Raw genomic sequence first — 17,226 nt, 5'->3', positions numbered from 1 at the left:
AATTGTTCCTGTCTGAAAGAGCTACAGGGACAAAAATGGAGAACAGACTGAGGGGAAAGAAGGTCCAGTGACCAGCCAAACTTGGGACACATGTCAAAGGGAAGCTCTAAGGCCTGACACTTACTGATAGTATAGTATGCTTACAGACAAGAGACTAACATGGCTGCCCTCCGAGAACCCAACAAGCAGCTGACTGAGACAGAAGCAGATACTTTCACCCAACCAATGGCAAATAGATGGAGTTAAGAAATTTTATCCTGAGTGAGGTAACCGAGACATGAAAGTACATGCATGACTGTCTTCTGAGAGGCCCTATCAACCATTGACCATGACTGTCTTCTGAGCTGACCAACCATTGGACTGAAGTTGGGAACCCCTATGGTTAAATTAGGGGAAGGATTGAAGAAGCTGAAGGGGAGGGTGACATCATAGCAGTCTCAATTAACCCAGACCCATGGGAGCTCCCAGAGACTGAGCCACCAACCCAATAGCACACAAGGGTTGGTCCAAGCCCCCCAGCACATATAGTATGCAGGGTATGGCCTCAGTGGGAGAAGATGTGCCTAATGCTCCAGAGACTTGGAGCCCCAGAGAAGATGCTTGTCTGGTGGGGACCAGGGACTGAGAGCACCCTCTCAGTGGCAAGGGAAAGGAGGAATGGGATCAGTAACTGTGGGAGGGTAGACATGAATGGGGGCAATGACTGGAATATAAGAAATGAGAGAGAGAGAGAGAGAGAGAGAGAGAGAGAGAGAGAGAGAGAGACAGACAGACAGACAGACAGACAGAGAGATATCTTAACTTTCCAAGTGTCAGAATTCTAAACATGGGTCACCATATTGAACAGTTATTCTAATTCATTCATAAAATGCAGATCATTGAGAATCTGAAGCTCGGGAGAAGTGATGTAAAATGCTTCCAAACACATATAAAGTGGTGAGTGAATCACAGATACACTGCAGCCACAGACACCTACATGTACAAGACTGACCCTTCCCCGTTCAGTCTGGGATTGAGAAGGTAGCCCTGGTTTTTATCCATTCCTGGGGAGCTATATTGATTATTAATAGTTTTTTTTTAACAAGAGAGGTTGTCTTCTTTTAACAATTGGGAAACAAGTTAGACGGAAGAGGGTCATCAATGAAAAGAATTCTAGAATGTATGTTGAATATAACCAAATGCAGCACATGTGTGAAACTCATAAAATGACAGAACAAAACAAACATGTGAGAATGGTGTATGCTAATGGAGTAAAATGTTGTGTAGATATCTGTATAAAATGGTACATGTTCTCTGTAATAAAAGTTTGTTCAGAATGCAAAAACATTAAAAAAATGTTAGCTTTAGAACAATCTTAATTTTCTGCAGCACCCTTTGTTGTAAGGGTTTTCTTTCACGTTTGCTTACTTTGTACTTTTGTCAAACTCTTGGTTCTGTTGTTTCTGAGCTCTTTATGATGTTTCAAATCTCTTTCTGGTGTTTTGATAAAAACACCTTTAAAAGTGCACATCAATTCATTGAAAATTAAAAGCTTTTTCTTTATTTTTCATTGAGCGAGACATAGCATCTCTTCTGGTTTCATTCTGTTGCTATGATAAATGTCACAACTAAAAGCTACTTGGGGAGGTAAAGGTTTATTTCATTTTATGCATGCAGGTTACACTCTGTCTTTGAAGGAAGCTGAATTAAAAGCCATACAAGAATGCTGCTTACTTGCTGTGTCCTACTTTCTTCCTTCCTTCCTTTCTTTTCTCTCCTTTTAAAAACAATCACTCATTTTGTTTTATACGTGTTCTTGCATGTATGTGTGCACCATATGGATGCAGTGTAAAGGGCAGAAGAGGTTATTAGATTTGTCTGGAACTGAAGTTACAAATGGTTTTGAGTCATCATATGGGTGCTGGCAATCATAGTTAAGTCTTCTAGAAGAACAGTCAGAGCTTTTAACTGCTGAGCCATTTCTACAACCTCTTATTTATGTTTCTTACACAGACTTTATCCAGTTAGAGGTGGGGATATTAACAATGGGCTGAATCCTCCCATATCAATCATTAATCAAGACAATCTCACCCAACATAGCCACAGGCCAGCGTCACCAAAACAGTTCTTCAGTTGGGGTCCCCCTTCGCAGGTAACTCTAGGTTGTGTCAACTTGACAGTCAAAACTAACCAGGATAGCATTTCTCTTCATTTAAGAAAAAAAAGAAAATATTTGAATTTCTTACAGTAACCTTTCTAACTTTGACAATAACACATATTTTCTTTTCAAAAGTAAACCTAAGTGCTTCATATTTACCAGCACAGTTATAAATGGGATTGAGCCATAAATCATAGCTTTCATGTATGCATTGCTGGTGTGCAGAAATGTGATCAATTATTTCTTCTGTTGAATTCACTTATTAATGCTTGGATTGCTAGATGATTTGTGGGGATCTTGTACATAGAGAATCATGTCATTTTCATCTAGAAACAGTGTTCTTTCATCTTCTTTTCTTCCCTCCCTCCCTCCCTCCCCCTCCCTCCCTCCCTCCCCCTCCCTCTCTTCTACCTTCCCTTCCCTCCTTCCCTCCCTCCCTTCTTTCTTTCTTTCTTTCTTTCTTTCTTTCTTTCTTTCTTTCTTTCTTTCTTTCTTTCTTCCTTCCTTCCTCCCTCCCTCCCTCCCTCCCTCCCTTCCTTCCTTCCTTCTTTCTTTCTTTTCAAGCACTATATATTTTATTTCTGTTTCTTAGCTTATCAAAGTGGTTAGGGCCTTGCACTAGTAAGTTGAGTAAAAGTGCAGAGAGCAGACACCTTGAACTGTTCCTGATCAATTGTAGGGGCAGCAGTAAATCTTTCACAGTAGTGATAGCTTATTGTAGGTATGCATATGGTAATATGGGTTCAGAAAAGATAAATTTTATTAGTCTATACCATGCTATTCTATATTTAAACAGCAAAATATTCCAACAGAAATGAAAGGATAGAATAAATGAGAGAAATGCATGAGAACCTAGCCTAGATCAATATGCTCCAAAGAGAGAATGAACATTTGGAGAATCTACCGCTTCTTGAGCACAGCATCCAGTCAGAATATTTGTGACTCAGACTGAAGCTTGGAAGAAGTGGGGGTGGGGATAGGTCTTTGGCCATAACAGTGCACAGGAAACTGCCTGTGCCATCCAGCATATCAACGGGCTTTGCAAGCACCCGGCCCAGATGTGTCAGGCCTATAGACACAGACCCTTTTATGAGGTTTGCTCAATGGTTGTCTGTGAGCCAAGGGTTGCCCAGCTACCCCCTGGCCAGGGGCATGCTGGGTAGTTGCCAACCAATGACAGCGTTCACACTCCTCAGACTTTGCCCCGACTTCATGTTGATTGGAAAGTATCTTCTACAACATAAGTGTCCCAGGATACTGTAAGCATAGTTGCCGGCTGGCAGGGCTCAGGCTACTCTTCATTGTCTGCAGGCTGTGGGCATTGAGCACTGACTCAGAAAACTTTTACTGAGAAACCACTAAGTGCAAAGTAACTCAGCAGCCTAGTGGGCAAGGCAGAACATCCATAAATACAGCTTGGTTGAAGCTCCAATCAAATGCTGAGGACAGGAGACCTGGCAAGGAAGAACCTATGAGAAGGGAGAGGGTTCCGGCATGGACAGAGCATCATGGGGATGGGAAAATCAATTGGGTGATGGAGCCAGCTGGATGCAGAGCCTTGGAAGATAAACAGTGAGTGTGTGAGAAGGGAAACATAGCAGAGGGACAGAGTCAAGGTGGCATCTGTCTCAGTGGGGAGAATCTGCAAAGCTAGCTGAAAGACTTTCAAGAGAAGTTGTATTTTCAGGCAAAGTGGGATGGAAGAAACACACAAGTAATAAAACAGAGGGGCGAGTTTTGACTTCCAACCATCTTTCATGAAAACACTCTGATGGTATCTGTTATCACTGCACATTTCCCACACAAGCAATTTAAAGCCCTGCCATGATTAATGATTCAATCAAGTCAAAGTCACAGATTCTGAGGGAACATGTACAAGTAGATCTTTAATGTCAAACCGCACCCATGTCTCAGGCCTCTGCTACACAACTCCTCACTGTTCAACATAGATGCTATTTCATAGAGCTATGGTTTGAATATGATTTGCCCCTAGTAAAACTCATACTGAGGTGTGCTTCCCAGGGTGCTAATGTTTTTGAACAGGTGGAACATTTAAAAGGTGGAGTCTAATTGGAGGTAATTAGGTCACAGTGACACCATTCTTGGAAGAGATTAATGTCCCATTTCATATAAGTGGGTTAGAGCTCATAGGACTGGGTTGCTGTGAGAACAAATTGTTACTTGTTTACCCCTGGTATTTGTCCTCTTCCACAGGTGGCTGCTGGCCATTCTCACATGATACCATCCCTTATGCTATGAAAGAGCAGGACACCTTTGTATTATGCTATATCTAGGTATCAGAGTTTTCTTCCTCCCAAACTGTGAGCTATACAAACTTCTTTTCTTTATAATATATTCAGCCTTGACAAAAAAATAAATGGAGACACACTAAACAGTTTATGGAATAAAGTAGCCATATTGGATAGTACCTGAACACCAGGCCCTGTTGAAATTGTCATGGTGCAGAGCTAAGCCATTTCCCCTAAAACAGGACACATTACCAAATGATGGACATTAAAACCACATGAGATGCTTTTTACCTGATGGCAAGAGGTAGCCCAGCCATGCTTTCATAAGATGAATGAAATAAATACCAAGTCGTAATAATACAGGTCATTATATAGATGCACATATCATTGAACATTAATTGTGATCCAAGCATTTAAAAATCTATTGCCTCATGGGATTTTACCACAAACCATGTAGAACTGAACCTATTATTACTACAGAGAATGAAGGCACATAGAAATGAGGCGACTTGTTCAAACTCACACATAGCAACTAAGCAATGCAGACAGGCTTCACAATGAGGATGGTCTAGCCAAAGTTACATTGCTTCTAATACAAGAAACCTCAGAGCTTTCTGTTTTTTTTTAATTGACACTGGAGTAACTATAAATTCACAGGAAAAGGCAAATTAAACTACAGAAAGGGCTCATTATTCTTTATCCAGTTTCCCCAAACTTTTACATTTCCTGTAACTAAGGGACAGTAACAAACTAGAAAATTGGAACTGATACAACCTGGATATTTTGTGTCATTTGATCACATGTATACCGTCCTTTAACCATCTCCATAATCAAGATTCAAAACACACATGCGCGCGCGCGCGCGCACACACACACACACACACACACACACACACACACACACACACCTTTGACACCCAGCAATCTGTTATTTTGCACTGTCATTTTTATGTATAGCTTTCACTCTGAAGTTGAAATGGACGTTGGTTATTATTTCGCATATAGAACGATGCATGTTAGTTGCGGTTGCCCAATGGTAAGCTATGGCACGGACGCACGTTAGTGTTTCAACTACCCCACTGAAGAGTACCTGCTTCTTTACAGTTTCAGGCTATTGGGCTTTTGTGAATTAGTTTTCTGGATTCTTGCCCTTTCACTTGTTTTCTAAGAATAATTTAGTACTAACTTCTTAGACTCTTTCCTTAGGTTATGATTTTAAATTTTGTTTTTATATAATCTCTACAACTCATTCACTAGATATGTACTTCATAAAATTTTTCTTTAAGTTTTTATCATGTTTTCCATTTTCTTAATATTATGTTATGAGTAAAAAGTGTTTAGTGTTATATGAATCACCTAATCTACTTTTGTGTGTGTATATGAGTGCTCATATACATATAACTGTGAATGGGTTGCATATGTATACTCATGTGTGGATATCAGCAGACAACTGTGGTTGAAGGAGCTATGTCTGTCTTTGTGGACAGGGCCTCTCACTGAGACCCGGGTTTGCTATCCTAGACTCACTTGTCAGTGAGCTACGGTGACTGGGATTACAAGTGCCACCACACCTGACTTTCTATGTGTGGGCTACAGTTTAGTGATTGATCTGTATTCTTGGGAAGAGTTTTTCTTTTTTACATTATTTGTGTATGTATGTGTGGGCATATTGTATTATAGCACACGTATGGCCATCAAAGGGTGACTTGTGAGACCCAGTTCTCTCCAATATTTTTCTACCACTCCCCCCCCACACACACACTACTTTCTTAAAGGCTTTTGAAAATCAGAAAGAACTTTTGGACTTTGCCACATGAGTTTTTGCATTGATCAGTATTATCTTTCTACCTTGGAATATTACTAAACCAATTAATTACTACTTTGACTGGCAAAACTGAACCAGATTCGCACAATTGGAGCAAATCTCAGTCAATTATGATGTATCAGCAATACTACATATTGTTTAATTTTACTGCTAATGTGTTTTTAAACAATGTTTGTATATCTGAGAACCACTGAAGCATAGATCTCTTTTTTGTTTGTGCCGTCTTTGAAGCTTTGGTAGCCAATAGAATTGGCTCACTAAATGAGTTTGCAAAGATTTTGTCCTCTTTTGTTTTCTGGACTAGACTATGTTAAATTGATCTTAATTAGTCTTCTGCCTTTGGTAGCATGCCTCACTTAAACTATATGGGCCTAGATATGCTTTTCTCAGAGCATTTTAAAGTATGAACTTATGAAAGGTATTTAATTTGTAATAAGCAGTTTCTTAAGTTTTCAATTTTCAAAAACTTGCTTATTTTCTCTAATTTTTATAATCTATACACACCAAGAAAACTGACTGTTTCCATGTTACATTCTGTTATACATATACTTTATGCTTATGGTAACTAGTGGGATTTCAATGCATGCTATCAAACCTCTAAAAGAATTAAGTACTGACAAAAAACATTCATATAGCGTTAAGCCAAAATGCTTTATAAAATCTGTACATGTATCTCTTTTCTTTAAATAAAGTTGTAAGAAAAAAAAGAAATATTTATATTTTCTCTTTGTTGTTCTTTGTATCATTCTTGATGTCTGTTGATGATATATTGTCACTGGTTTTCTCTGTCAGTTACTAGACACTTGTCACCTTTTATCGATCTTTTCAGAAAACAAGCTTCTTGTTCTGTTGATTTTTGTCTTGTTTTCAATTTTAATTTTATTGATTTCTCTGCTTTATTATTTCTCCCTTCTTGCTTTGTGTTTACTTCATTTTGTTACATTCATCCAGCAGGAACTTGAATGTCTGCCCCCAGATTTGCAGTGAAAACATCTCTTCTTTACAGTCTAGTCACTGAGTGGCTCAAATCACCTTCACGTTACTACGTTAGCTGCAGCTTCATTTTCATGGATTTGGATTTCTTTTCTTTATCCTTTTTGGTCACAGAATATGTTTTATATAATTTCACTTACTTTATTTTGAATGTGATGAGGTTTGCTTTTTGTCTCAGGATATGATCTATTATGATGAATGTTCTGTAAGTACTTGAAGAGGATGCCTCTTCAGCTGTTGCTAAGTGAAGTGTTATATAAACTCCAATTAGATCTTGTTAGATGATAGAATTGCTGATTTTTTGACTAGTTATTCTATCAATTGTTGAAAGAGTAGTGTTAAGGTCTCCAACCATAATTGTGGATTCGTCTATTTCTCTTCGTAAACTAAATATCATTTTTCTTCACATACTTTACAATATATTATTTAGTTATTCAAATTTAAGTTACAATGTATTTTTGATGTATTGATCTTTCTCATTTATTTTCAGTACAGGGATTTCTTTCAGCCATGTTTAGCCCCTTGGTCCTGTGGAGGCTGGATGACCCAGTGTAGGGGAATGCTAAGGCACTGATGCTGGAGGGGGTGGGTGGGTGGGGGAGTACCCTCATAGAAGCAGGGGATGGGGGAGGAGATAAGGGGTTTAATGGGAAGGGAAGGAAGATAAAATTTGAAATGTAAATAAATAAAATAACCAATAAAAGTTATCTGAATTAAAAAAAAATACTCAAAGAAGTGTCCCTAGAATCTTCCTTTAATGACCGACCCATCTCAGATATCCTGGACTCTGGAATAATGAAAAAAGAAATTTCTCTTCTTTAAGCTGTCTCATTTATAGTATTGTAGTAGATGGAAAGGACTGAAACCCAGCACTGTAGGTAGTAAGTTTTTTTTTCCTTGCTGTTGCGGATTTAAAAAATATAACCTTTTATCCTGCAGTAGTGCTGGCACCATTAGGGCCACATGGCATGTGCTAACCTGGCTGCTACTCTGCCACACAGAGCAAGCCTCCCGCTCCCCGCGGTCCCTAGACAGGTAGTTACCACCCCTGGCACACACACATCCCATTCCGCGGGCCCTGTGCATTCTTACTCCGCACAGGCAACAGAGCTAGATCCCCACGTTCCGGCTGCCTCTCAGCCATTGCTTTCACACACAGTCCTCCAAAGTCCAGTAAAATCAAGGTTCCAGAAACTTGTAATTTAGCAACTGGATTTATATGTTAAATTCTCAATCCACAATACATCGAAACAATAAATTCACGGCCAGTTGATAAAGACATAAACCACCCACCTAGACACGATAAAACTGATCTAGTTCACCTTGATCTAGTTCACCATCCTCCTCCGCTGTCTCCATGTTGGTTCTCTTCTTCCCCATCACTTCCTCCTTACGAAATCTTTGTTCCTGCCCCACTCTCTACTGTCCAATCATGCATCGTCTTGACATCAACCTACACCTTGCATTTAGTTTTATGTCGTTTAAGTACGCTCGTGTGTCAGCATTGATTTGTTCTTCCCTGGGACTTTATGATGGGAATGTTAGATCTTCTTATTGCTTCCTATTGCTCAACGTGTCTTTAAGGCTCTGTTTTCTTGCTCAATGGCTTTCATTTTAGTGTTCAGAGTTGGTGGTTACTCTTGTGTTGCCCTCGAATGTGATTGTTTCCTTTATTCCCTCTATTCACCCATTAAATCTACCTCCCGAGTCTTTTAAACTTTTGCTCTTTGGATTGTGTAGTCTTAAGAATTTGCTGTGGTTATTATTTCATCTTCTGTGTCATTACCAGGGTTTTTTCTATTTTCGTTGCTTCAAGACTATTCATAACTGCTCATTTAAGGGTATTTTTCGATGCTTGTTTTAAAATCCTTGTCAGATAATTCTAACATCTCTGTTATCTGCATGTTAACATGCATATTGTCTTTCCTCATTCAAGTTGTGATTGACCTAGTTCTGACAAGTGACTTTTAAAATGTAACCTGGATAGCTGCTTAGATTTAATCTTTCATTTTAGCAGACAGTTGCCTTTCTAGTGTGGGGCACACTCTTTCTTCCTGTGTCCTACTAATACCACTCCTGCAAAAATACATTGCCATCCCAAGTATGGCAGTATATACCTTTAATCCTAACACTCAACAGGATTGAGTTCTATGCTGTGAGTTCTAGGCTATCCTGGTCTATATACTTAATTCAAGCCCAGGAAAGACTATAAAGGAGATCCTGTCTCTCAGAGATAGAGGGGGAGGGATTGCTAAATTATATCTTCTTGTATTAAGTTGTTGGTTGCTGTGGATGGAGATGGAAATTCCTTAAATTTCTTATCTTTCTGGCCCTTATGAGAAATAATAGGGTGCTAACTGGCATGTCACCTCACTGTCAATGTTCTACCTGATCTTTATAACAGTATAGGGTGTTAAGAAAATAGCAAGGCTTTTCTTTCTTGTTCAGCTGTACCAAATAAGAAAGAAAAGCCTTACTTATATTGTGAGTAATATTTTAAATGACACCTTTGCTCTCTTAGATCAATTTTATAGTCTTTTCTGACTTTTATTTAAACAAAAATTTATTAATTTATTTTACCATTTAGAGATGAATAAATATTAGTCACAAAAGAGAAATAGGAAAAAAAACTGGAAGACATAATTTGTAAAGGAAGACATACAATTAGAATATAATTATATAGCAAGGATGCTGAGCTCTTCAATAATCAAACAAAAACATATACCAATTTTTTTTAACAATGTAAGCACTCCCCTTCTCCAAAGAGAAACACACAGAACACCTAATCCCAACAGAGATGCAACAGGGCACTTTCAATACAGGCAAACAAAAATTAAGGAGATCCTCTTTTTAAAATACATTTATTTTACTTAGAATTTTATGTATAAACACTGCATTTATATTATTTCAACCCACATTCTCTACCCTCCAACCCTTCCTATGCACCCTCTACTCCATTTCAACTTTATGACCATTTCTTTAATTATTATTGTTATAAATTTATGTATTTATGTATGCATATGTAAAGATAAAGCCTGCCTAGTCCATTTAATGTTGCCCATATGTATATGAATTTAGGGCTGAATATTTGAGATCAGGCATCTTATTTCTGGACAAAAACCTGACTCTCTTACTGTCAGCAGCCATCAACTGCTTGCAGCTCTTCCTCTAGGTGAAGGTAAAGTTTTAGTCTAGGAGTTATGCTATAGATGTAACATTTGGGATGGGTACCCCACAGATAATTGCTCTCTGCATTTTGACAGTTGTGTGTCTCTGTGATGGTCTGTATCTACTGCAAATGATGTTTCTTTGATAAGGTGTTAAAAGGTACAAGTCTGTGGATATAATGATAACTATCTGGATTATTTATGAAATATATGTTATTTATGAAAGTAGCATTACTAAGTTTTCCTTTAAGATCAGTGATCTCACTAGCTAGTGGTATTTAGCTAGGGTTACAATATCACTCCTATTGAGCAAATCTTAATTCAGATATCTGTTGTTTACTCCCGAAATATAAATATCATTACTGCAACCATGAGGATAATCTACTATGCTGGTCATTATTGTGCTTCGTAGCCTTTAATGACAGGTAGGACTGTTGATTGACAGTTTTCACAGCAACTTCCAACAATATGAGAGATATTTCTAAGAAAGGAGGTTCCTAACTAATTCTCTGCTCAATCATTCCAAATCCTATGTCCAGAATGTATGGCATCTTCAGAAATATGATATTATCTTTAAGTACTGGGATGAAATCAAAGGCAAGAACAATATCCTGTAGTGTTTAGGAAGTCTATTGGACTTCCCCAATTAACAACTCAAAGGGAGGCTTCCAATGTATGGCACTGGGGGTTTTATTAGACTGTCTATGTCTTTTTGAAAGGAGCATTATCACCATAAATGTTGTAACTTCATTCAAATTATTTATAAGGTTATATAAACATACTCATACATTATATATATATATATACTTTAGGTAAACAAAAGAAAACCCTTGGTGTTCTTTTTCCCTTTTCCTCTTGTCTTCCTCAACAATGTTCTCCCTTCCCTTCCTAAGATAAATTTAGTTATGTTGGTTAATTTTTGTCAACTTGACACAAGACTAGACATACCTTGGAAGACATTAATTTAGAAAATGTCTCCATCAGATTGGCCTATGGGTCATTTTCTTGAGTAATGAACTACCAATTTGGGTAGTACTACATGTAAGCAGGTGGTTATGGGTTCAGCAAGAAAGGAGGCCGAACAAGCCATAAAGAGGAAGTCAGTAAGCAGCACCCTTCCATATCTTCTACTTTTTTTCCTGCCTCCACATTCCTGCCCCCCACATTTACTTCTCTCAATGATGGTGACTTGAGCATTCTAAGATGAAATAAACCCTTTCCTCCCCAGGTTGCTTTGGCTATGGTGCTTATCAGGGCAATGAAAATCTAATTAGGATGCACCCCCTCTGTACTTCCCATCTTCCCCTTCATATAACCCTATTCTTCTCTCTCTCTCTCTCTCTCTCTCTCTCTCTCTCTCTCTCTCTCTCTCTCTCTCTCTCTCTCACACACACACACACACACACACACACTGTCCTTTTTTACTTTCCTGATTTATGAGGATACATAGTCATTTGATTGGGAGAAGACAAGTCTTGTTTGTTTGCTTGTGGGTTGTTTGCTTACTTTTATTTTTAAAACTGGTTTAATCAATTACATTTGTTGTGCTTAGGGTTGAATCTAGGGTCTTACTTAAACTACCAAGTTCTCTACTACAAAGTTACAAAACTCACTTCTTTTCTGTGTCTAGTGATGTTTCAAGATTGGAAGTATCTATAATACCATGTCTGCAAAATGCAAGGCACCACAGGAAAAATCATCAAAACCAGTGACAATGTTTCTAGACAATTCTTTCCCCCTTTTGAAGTTCTGTTGTTTTGATTGTTGGCAATTGCCACAGATGATCTTGTTCCACCATGTCCAGGCATGAGAGTAGCAATAGTATGAGGATCAAATGTATACAGGAAACAGACTTCTCAGTGCTTCTTACATATCATCGCATTTCATCCACAGAACAATAGTGTGAAACAAGTACTAGTATCTCTGTGGTAGCAACATGATTGGGCATGGAATAATCTAGGAGATATACTTCAGAGATATTTATATGGGTATTTACAGAGAATAACTAAGGTGGAAGTACCTGCTATGATAGGCTGTACTGACCCATGTGATGGGTCCAAGAATGAATAAAAAGTCAGAGGAAGAAGGCAAACCGAGTGCTGACCTTCATTTCTCTATACTTCCTGACTTTAGTCCAAAAGTGACAGTCTCATACTTGCATCTCCATGCCTTTCTAGTATGAAAGACTATCCTTTTTTAAACCATAGGTACAACTAAACTCTTCCTTTTTTAAATGGCATTTGCCATGAATTTTGTTACTGCAGCGAGAAAAGTAATTAATACACACTATAATAGATAAATTAAGTGCTGGAATTAAGGTCAACCCAGAGATATCTGTCCCTTGAGCTCTGGCATTAACCCCAATGATGAACATCTCCCTTGATCCAAGAACAAGCAAACTTCAATGGGAGCAGAGGAAGGTGACAAATTCCTTGATGATGAGGAACAGTTAGTAAACAAAATGGGCACGAACATTTCCTAAGCATCTCTAGCTTGAACAGAGTTCATCAATGTTTCTACCCTGCTCTCAGGGAAGGCCCCCTAGAGGAGGAGTTAACATAGTGCTAGGCCTTGAAGGTTAGTGGATTACCACAAGAAGAAAAAGAGGCAAAAATACCTTTACCTGGATGGAACAGTGTAAGTCAAGTTAGAGAACCTGGAAAGAACACAGAGAACTCAAGAAAACCTAAAAGTTGGAGACAGGTGTAGGTGGAGAAGTTAACATCGGATCACAGATGTTCTTGATTGACAGACACAGGAGCTGGGGCTGAGTGCACAGGAACAATGCATACTGATTAGATGCAAGGTCTGGATGGATTTAGGACAGCTGTATGCCGCTTTTCGTTCCTGTGGCTTCTGAAGAACAACTTTAACCTCAAGAATTTAGTCCCTGAACATATCATATTAAAGCCTCAAATAGATTAAATTATTTATTTATTGTATATTTATGTATATCTGTGAGTGTGGTCTATATACATGTGGTATATGCACAAACGTGTGGAGATGACAGAGGAGGGCTTTTAGTGTCATATGCTACCACTTAACATCTTATTCCCTTGAGGCTGAATCTCTTTCTCTATCTGGAATATGTGCTTCCCTCTCGCCTACAAACCTGACACCAGCAAACCCCATTATCTCCACCTCTCAGATCACTGACCTTTCAAGTGTAGGAGGATACACCCAGTTTGTTACCTGAGTGCTGGGGTTCAAACACAGGCCCTCATGCTTATGAGGAAAACAACATCACCAATTGAGATATCTCTCCAGCTCCTACATCATATATATACATATTGAGACAGGCTCACACAATGTAGCCCAGTTTGCCCTCAGTCTGTTCTTATAAAACTTACCCCCTTTTTTATATGTTATAAAAGGGAAAACTTGGCCCTACAGAGGCTGCAATTTGGAAGTGAGAAAACTAAAATGCAGTTTGGGGAAGGGAGCGGTCATCTGTGTTATATAACACACTAGTATCCAAAAGTAGCTCTGATCAGTATATTTCGTGCTGGTTTATCTAGTAATTACAAGAAAGAGACTCCAGATCCCAGTCTCTATGCAATTCAAGACTTCTTATAAGTCCAGTTTAAGTGAGTTGCCCTCATCTCTGCCCAAAATCTGTTCTCTCTTCATCTGGTTAGAAATATATATTCTCTTACAAACCAATTCAATGCACATTAACGGGGGCTTAAGACAGATTCTTTGAGTAGCTGGTTGGTCATTGCTTATCAACTTGGCTGCAAGTATTCATGTGCCAAATATATTTCTAAACAATTCAACTCTTCTTCCCTACAATCCTTCTGGGCAGGGTTTTTATGGTTTTTGCTCCACTTTTACATTCTACTCAGTGTGAAGGAATGAGGGCATTCTTAGCTGAGCCCCTGACTCTGGGTTGTATATTCACTCATTAGAACTTAGGGTACATTTAAAAAATTTACAATTAAAAACCTTTAGATAACTTTTTCTTATTGAGACTTTCACAAATGTTTGTAATAAAACATGATCATATCTAACTCCATTTGTTTCCTGTAACTCCTCATTTGTCTTACCCAACATGCCCCCTCCAAATTTCATGATTTATTTTATTTTGATTCAAAATACTAAATCTAGAGTTCTCCATATATGCATGGTTTGGAGCTCCCCACTGGAATAGAGAAAACCTACTAATGGCCACACTTAAAATAAACAGTGATGTTTTTCCTTGAGAACAGTGATTCTATAACCTGTGGATCAGAAACCCTTTGGAGATAGAATGACCTTTTCATGAGACTCACCTAAGATCATCCAAAAGAACAGATATTTACATTACTATTAATCACAATTATGAAGTAGCAATGAAAATAATGTTAAGGTTGGGGTCACCACAACAGGAAGAACTGTATTAAAGGGTCACAGCATTAGGAGGGTTGAGAAGTGCTATCAGTAGTTCCCTAGTAAGTCATGAGAGCCGGAGAGCACATCCTCATCCCTGCCGTGAGCTCAGGAGAGTGGTAGCCATGTCACAGATGAAAGACAGCATTTTATACCACTCCTCTTCTGCTCTTGTATTCTTTCTACCCCTTCTATCACAATATTACATGAGGGTTGGGGGAAGTCATTGATAAATATTACATTTAAGGCTGAGAACTCAGATTTGTTGTTTTCTCTCTCAGAACTTTGATTAAGCACTGATTGCTACCCTTTGTTCAGGGGCCTCAGCTAAACTTTGACCCTTGTACTGAGCTTTCTTAGAGAATCACAAGCTTTAAATTATCATGGCATTGTAGTGCTTCCCGCTCAGCATCCAGTGCCTTTCTGGGCCAGTAAGTAGAGATAGTAGTTTATAGAAAAGCAACTGTGAATAGTTCCTTCCACCCATTTTCACCCCTAGCAACTAGAATTGGTGAATCCAACTGATAGAACACTGTAGTATGTGCTTTGAGCCCATGGAGTGGCTTTGATCATGGCTCAACCAATACCATGCACTGTGAATAGCCAGACCCAGCTTTTGATACCAGGGCAGTGTGCTCAGTCTAGGTCCAGGCTGCTTGTCAGATTTCCAGGGTGGGATCAGCGAAATTTTATGCCATGTGCAGAGTGCTGTATATAATACGAGAGAAGAAACTCATGTAGGGACCACTTGGCTAAGAAGCAGAGCAAACTGAGAACAGAGGCCAGGGCTGGGGGCATTTGCAGCTGATGTCTATTGGAGTTCCACACCTAGAAATCATGATGAATATTCTTGTAGTCTTTTACCATTCCAAGTTAAAGCTTCACCAGCCTCTGCCTTAAGAAGTGTCATCTTCCCCCAGAATCAAACAGAAAAATCCATCATTCTAAAAATATACAAATAGCAGAATTTTCCTGAAGAAGCAGAAATAAAATCTGGAAGGAAAGAGATTTTTAGTAAATCTGATATGGGAATTTTAATCTGCTAGCTAATATCTCAAAACTCATTTCTAAGTGAGGAGCCAGCTGGACCTTTGGGTGGAACCCCCATTTCTAAGTGAATGGAAGTAAACAGGCCCACACCTGCAGCTCTGTCTCCTGGGATCTAGGCCCAAGCCGAGCAGGTTGGTGGGGGCAGGCCGAATGGAAACCCAAGACAAAGGAGGTAGGCCAATGGCAGTATTATGACCATCTCCTTACTTGCTTTTAAGTGTTACTTATTGTCTAGCTGCTAATTACACACGCGGCTTTTCTGAAAGAGAGGGGTCTGATCCTTTGTGGCCAGGCTTCTAAGGAGCAAAGGTCTAGTAGAATCTGAATACCTAGAAGTGAACTATGGCTTCCTTATCTCCCATCCATTTTTCTGATAATCCGTATGACTTAGCAGGGTCTTTGACAAGTTTTGACCTTTGTCTGGATGATCTCTTGGGCTTTGGTATGGAGCAGCATGGTATTTTGGGACACTGAAAGAGATGTGCCCATGGAACACAGAAGTCTCATGACTATTATGGTTGCTCTTTTGGCATCCAGCAAAGTATGTTCATTCATGTATGACCAACTTATCTCCATGACAAATAGGGAGCCACATTACCTGCAACAATTTCCTAGGCCCAAACCCTTTTTCTCTGGAATTTTCTAATTATACATTGCAGTCTAAGTGTGGCAAGTACGGGGCCATTTCTCTTATCCTAACTCCATCGACATTTCCCATTGTCATCAAGATTAAATTATGAGTGGCATTGTCTGAATACAGAGACCCCCACATTCTCTCGGCTTTAATGGACTGTCACTGCCTACCATGCTCCTTTAGTCACTAGGCTTCAAATAAAAAGTTATGGCCAAGGTTTGTATTATACACCATGAATTTTAGCAATAAGGAGGCAGAAACAGGTAGATCTCTGTGAATTCAAGGACATTCTGGTCTACAAAGAAAGTTCCAGGTCAGGCAGAGCTCTACAGTAAGACTGTCCAAATAAAAAATATTCTTCTCATGTTTGCAAGTATACTCTGGGGACTATAGTTTTTCATGGTTATCATCGTCATTAGACTGTGAACTACGGTGCCTTCATTTGTGCCTGAACCAGTTGCTACTCGTTGCCTATAAAGAAACATAGTTGGGAGTTTTACTCCATTGTGCAGTTCTGAGTTCTCAAGAGAAGGGAGCAGACTTGCCAAGTAGCTCACAATCTGTTCTTGAACAGAATATTTGATGTCACTCAGAAAGCTTCAATCTATACAGGGACATAAAGAACACATTCTACTTTGTAACAAACCATGAAATAACTTTCACTGGGCAAATGGAGATGCATGATTAGTCTATGTAGACCAAGTTTGTGGTCTAGAGAATGTGTATAGCCACCAGCACAAGCAGGGGATTCTGGGAAAGTGTAACAGATTTAAGGGCTTCAGTTGAAGTCACTTGGGATTTGC

This window comes from Micromys minutus (genome assembly GCF_963924665.1).
Source record: "Micromys minutus genome assembly, chromosome: X".
Classification (NCBI taxonomy): domain Eukaryota; kingdom Metazoa; phylum Chordata; class Mammalia; order Rodentia; family Muridae; genus Micromys; species Micromys minutus.
The sequence above is the reverse complement of the archived record's forward strand: the minus strand, read 5'-3'. Positions refer to the sequence as shown.